The 6,000-nt window shown below is 41.1% G+C and overlaps 1 protein-coding gene across 1 annotated transcript in view; it reads right to left on the reverse strand.

The window, feature by feature from the left end:
* Fut9 (fucosyltransferase 9) overlaps positions 1 to 5,669 on the reverse strand; it is a 267,934-nt gene extending 262,265 nt beyond the window's left edge. Inside the window, exon 1 of the mRNA XM_004663651.2 lies at positions 5,599 to 5,669. The gene's annotated coding sequence lies outside the window, so the exon portion shown is untranslated. The remainder of the gene's footprint in view (positions 1 to 5,598) is intronic.
* Between the last annotated feature and the right edge of the window lie 331 nt (positions 5,670 to 6,000).

Consider the following 6,000-nt stretch of genomic DNA (forward strand, 5'->3'; position numbering starts at 1 on the left):
GGCCCACACCCATTAAATTCTCTATAAAAAAAAAAAGGAAGGATTATCTCATTTGTCTGGTGCTAACTTACTCTCTGTTGGAGAATCTGCTTCTCTTTTTCAGATAGACGTACATTCTAAGGAGAGAGCCACCCCATCATACCTCAAAAGGGCCCCAGCTGAAACTAAGAACAAATGGCAAAACAAGTAAGGGTGCTGTTTTCTTGGTGAACCGGGTACCGGCACAAGGGCGAAGGAGATCAACACAGAGAAAAAGCAACTCCTACCAAATCAAATATCCAGAGCCCCAGAGGCCCCCAAAACCTCATCGCTGAAGCAGACCGAAAATGAACACAACATGGCTCAGGGAAGTTTTGCGGAAGAGGGGCAGAAGGAATGTCAACGCCACATGTTGGGTCATGATATGCAGAGACATTTATCCTACCCATAACTGTGGGCTAACTCCAGAATGCACGACCCATATACCTCAACAAGGAGGGGCCAGGGGGAGGGTAGTAGGACATGGATGAGCCTAACAATGGTACCAAATTGACTGTATTTGCTGAGTACACAACTAATAACATTAATAAAAAATAAATTAATTAATAATAATAATAAAAGATTATAAATATGCAGATACAATATCTCTTTCCAGCCCATTTTAAACTAATATATGTAATAAATTTCTGTACTGTCAGAAATTTTGTTGACATAAGGATTAAGGTAGGAAGTGATGGAATTCTATATTTTTAAGGAAAAAATATATTTTAATATCAAGCCAGAAAAATGACATGTCTCTATACATTAAGCAAAAGGCAGATTTGATTATGTTATTGTTTTTTATCTACTGTTTCTTGGGGATCCATGTTTAGTAATATGAGGCTGCTCTTCTTTAAAAACACTCCTTATTTTTGTCTTCTGTCTCTACAGTCCCACAGTCAGGTATGTATGACCACAGCCCATAGCGTTTATTCAGTATGTCCTCATAGCAAAAGTTCTTGCAAGACAGTAAGACCTCAATTAATGGAGGAGGCATTTTATTTCAAAGAATTTAGTTCATGCAAGCCAGACAGATATAATTCTCCTGTTAGACAAATCTGCATATTAGGGGGTTGAAAGAAAGCCAATTTCTTTAACAAGGAAAACTTAAGAGAAGATTTTCCAGTCATCTTTGGAGCCCAACAACAATCAATCCAAGGTGACAGATTCCCTTAACTGTCTTCGGTTTAGCCACCTTTGATAATGCAGTATTGGTACATAACATGGGTCAAGATGTCTATACCTATCTATATCTATGTCACCTATATTTATATCAAGATGATTTTAGATAGATAGATAGATAGACAGACAGACAGACAGACAGACAGATGGGTAGATATGTCACCAATGACACCATGTTTTCCTTCCTGGGTAAGATGACACAGAAGAGCCACCATGACTAAGAATGCATTTCAAAATTTATTTTGAGCCAGTAAAGATGATGGCTCCTTACTGATTTATTAATTCACTGTCACTGATCCCTCTGGCCATCATTGAAGAGAGAACTAATAGATCCTGGAATTTCAACTGTGGGCTTGGAACTCAGGGAAACAGATTTATTTATCTTTCCTGACTACCTGAACTCCTCAGTCTATGTGAGGCAAGCCTACGAGTACAAACTAAACACAGGGATGCGTGAACTTTCTGTGATACATAAAAAATAAGTAAGCATAAAGATTAAACTGTAAATTTCCTTCCACTACTTGCTTAGAGAAATCAGCATGTTTTTCAGAAATATTTTTCAATCCACTGTTCATCACAGATATAGTGAAAATGTCCAAAGAATCCTGTATTATAAGGGAAATTTACACTGTATGAATAAGTAATTGATAATGAAAATGATGCAAAGTATTAAACATTTTAGAGTGGAACAGTTACATCACAATTTTAAGTATTTCCCAAAGTTGAAGAAGAAAGTGACAAGGAGTACCAGAAAGATTGGTTTTCTTAAATACTAAGCTTCAAGAGATGGTGCCTAGAGAAGCATGGGCCTTTTGTTTTATTTCACTTTCCACTTTCCTTAGCTAAAATTTACTTATCCTTATTACTTTTTTCTGATAGAATAAGGAGGAACTAACTTCATTTTATAGAAAGATACATCTATCATGGAACCAGAATATTTGGAACCAAATTCGTATCTATTAACTACCTAGGAACCATGGAGAAGTCATTAGTAAATGCTGGAATTCTGTCTATATTCTCTAATAAATAAATTCACTGATTCCTTCTATTAATCACAAGCTTTCAATTTACATGTAAATGAATAAAGGCATGGTTAACAGAGTAACTTCATGTCACATAACGCATTTAAGTGTTTTATTTATTTATTTATCCATTCATTCATTCATTTATTTTATTAGTCAGGGTGTCCCTATGCAGTTCAAGCTAGCTTTGAACCCACAATCTTTTTTTTTTTTTTTTTTTTTGGTTTTTCGAGGTAGGGTCTCACTATAGCCCAGGCTGACCTGGAATTGGAATTCACTATGGACTCTCAGGGTGGCCTCAAACTCACAATCCTCCCACCTCTGCCTCCGGAGTGCTGGGATTAAAGGCGTGCACCACCACGCCCGGCTCTGAACCCACAATCTTCATGATTCAGTTTCCCAAATGCTGGGATTACAAGCATGTGCCACCATGCCCAGTAAAATAGTGCTTCCTGTAGGATTATAAATTGAACATTAGTATTGATTTATGAGAGTATTACTCTGATAGAGTTGTAAAACATTGGTTGAATCATTACATTATTTTAGACTGAACAATTTTCATGTTTTATCTCTGAGGATTTTTTAAATATTCCTTAATAGAATGAAGATAGAAAGAAAAACCATTATAAATGTCTAAACAATGTACTGATACCAGTGCGATTTGGGAGGCTTTTTGAAGTCACAAAATTTGTATGCTGTATTATATAGGCTTTTGTGCATTTATAAATAAAAATGCAAATAGCCATAAAAGGGAATAAAACATCAGCCATGGAAATATACATTAATTTGTAAAATATCCTATGTGATCCTTCTTTAGCTTGACCATCTTGTCATTATGAGACACTCAGTAATTTGGCTCTAGTTTAAGCCACTATACATGGGATAACACTTTCTTTCCCTGCCTCCCTTCTTATTGCTTTCTCTTCCACAGCTTTGTTCTCTTATCACCACACATCTTTAGCAAAATTGATTCACATGGACCATTCAACTGAGGGCAACTTGTTGATGGAATATTTTCTATCCTTGCCGTAATCTTTAATCTCTCTTTACCAGAGCAAACATAAAATTTAGACCTGTCATCTTGATGGTGTGCGATTATAAGCATTAAAAGGTTCAGTTTAGTAGTACTCAGAGATACGCGCAGATGTATTGGTGTGCCTGTTTCTCCATATGCAGTATTGGGCTGATTTGCTTAGCTAAAATAATGACAATAACGGTAAATTCAGAAGGATCCTGAATGACAGCTTGCAAGTATACTTAACATATATGCATAAATAATTCTGAAGGTTTTAACACAAATTAAATCTATGTTAGGATACAATGCCTTAAACTTATCATTAATTAAGACAAAAACAAATAAGTTAGCATTAATCCTAGCTTTCCTTTTAGTTCAACTACAACGTACCATTTCAACATAGACTCATTATAACTGGATACACTGAGCGTATTAATTACTGCACTGCAACCCAAAGAAGAAATATCTTTATGGAAGTTAATGCTGCCTTGATCACTACCTAGCTCACCTGTTGTTCACACGTCATACATACATATGAACTTTTGCAGTAATCCCAAATGTAAACATGTAGTTCTCAGTATTTTTTTAGTCAAACATGAAATTTCATTAAGCAAAAAATCCAACTTCATAAAACCAATAATGACGCTTAGTTCCCATGACTCTTAATGCAGCCGTCCACATTTTCTTCAAACTGCTGTGACTACATTTTTGCCTTAGTCTATGCAAGATAGGAGAAATAAAATATCTGATATAGTTTGAGCTAAAAGAAAATATAATAAATATCCATGGAATTGGAAAAGGGGAGATTCTTTAAAGCTAATTCTCACTAACCAAATTTCCCTTTTCATGTCTTTCACTGACAGAGATTTGACTCTAAGGTGAAACAGCAAATATTCTCTCCACCACCAGCAAGTGCAAGAATGGGAATTTACTTCCTATGCCTCTGAAATTGTTATAGTAATCACAAGAAATTAATATTCATACACTGCATACTTAAAATAGGGACTTTGAGTTTCTGACATTGATTTTTAAATATTCCAAATTGTGTTCTTGAAGCCTAAGTACCTATGTTTAAGAGTTCTACAGAGAAAAAAAGTCATGTAAAAAACGAATATTTTCATAAGAACTTTGAATATAAGCAATACATTTTGTGTGGTTGATTAAGATTTAGGTATACAGGCATCTTGAATACAAATAAATGAATTTAAATTATTTCTTTTCTTGCTTAGTGGTCCTCTCAAACCCTTGGTGATGATCCATTCACTGAACACAGATGCCTATTTTACCTCAAAGCAACTACAGTGAGAAACAAGATTTCCGAAGAAATCTTATGAGGATGTTGAAAAACCACACTGCACCTCAAGCACAATTCAGAGCTTCTGAGTACAGTGTTCTAAATCCTTTCCCATTTCCCTTACCCACTAAATCTAAGGGAAAAAATAAGGGCTTGGACTTGCAATTTTAAACATGATTCTAAAGGGTAAGTTTGGCACTATCCTCTTCTCAGACAAAGCAGTGTATCCTCAAAGACTGCTGAGTTTTGGATAGAGGTTCTGAGATTCACTGCCCGTAGGTCAGGGCTCTTTTCTCCGGATTGCAGAGGAACAGGTAAGAAAAGGGGCGTTCCTTCCTTGTCCTCAGCTATTAGCCGGGCAAAAGAGTAGAAGGAAGCAGCGCGCTGTAAATTGTGGTGCGCCTGAAAACAATGACAAAAAGTTTTGTCCAAAAAGGTTTTCTATTTTTGTTTTTCTCTTTCATGCGTGATCATTCTCCCAGGTACAGAAAAGCACACTACACCTAAGCCACGATCTCAGCGTGTTGGTGTCATTCTCCAGAGGTGACTGTCAGGAACTGGAGAGGCGGCCTCAGGTCGAAAGAATGAGGTCAGATCTCACTGGGAGGGAGAAGTCCACTCCGGGAAGGAATATCCCACGGCTGGACAAGGGGACTCTGGGGACGGGCTTGTGCCAACGAGGGAAGGTGGTTCAGGGGAGTTCCCCTCTGTTTGGTGGAGAAGCGTCATAGAAACGTCCGCTCGCGGGCGGAAGGGGGACTGGGAACGCGGGAGACCCGGGTACAGTAGAGCACCAGAGAGCCTGTTTGGAGGGAGGCGAGGGTCGGAGTCATCCACCGCTTCCTCTCCAGTGGTGGCTGGAAGGTGACGCGCGATCCCGGGGAGTGGCGAGTAGCGCCCCTGGGAGGACGGGGTTCAGGAAAAGCAAACACACCCTCAGGGACCCTAAGACTTGGCCTCCGGAAACCCTGGGCCGAACTGGCGGGGATCCCAGCAGGTGGTGTGGGCAGCCTTCCCCATCCACCGCGGCTGTGCGCGCCGAGCCCTGCGCTCCCCGTTCTACTCACCGACCCTGGGGGACAGCGCCATCCGGGGCGCGCGGGATGCGTGGCGCACGACTGGCTGGCCGGCGGGAGGCAGGGCGGCGGCGACGGCGGCGCGGTCCTAGGAGCCGGGCTGGACTCCGGGGACACCGGGGCAGTGGCGGCGGCGGGGTCGCGGGGAGCCGAGGGCGGGGAGCGCGGAGGCTCTGGAGCTGCTGCTCCCCGCGCGCTCTCTGCCCATCTCCGCCCCAGCGAAGCGGCTCCAGCCACCGCCGCTGGGAGCAGAGCGGAGGGGGAGGGGAGGGCGCGCGGGAGAGGGGGAGGGCGGGAACGCGGAGCCTGGAAGAAGGGAGGGAGGGAGGGAGGGATGAGCCGGGGAGAGGAATGATGCGCCCTGAATTGGGAGGAGGGGAGGAGCATAGCAGA

Source organism: Jaculus jaculus, chromosome 7 (assembly GCF_020740685.1).
Source record: "Jaculus jaculus isolate mJacJac1 chromosome 7, mJacJac1.mat.Y.cur, whole genome shotgun sequence".
Lineage (NCBI taxonomy): Eukaryota > Metazoa > Chordata > Mammalia > Rodentia > Dipodidae > Jaculus > Jaculus jaculus.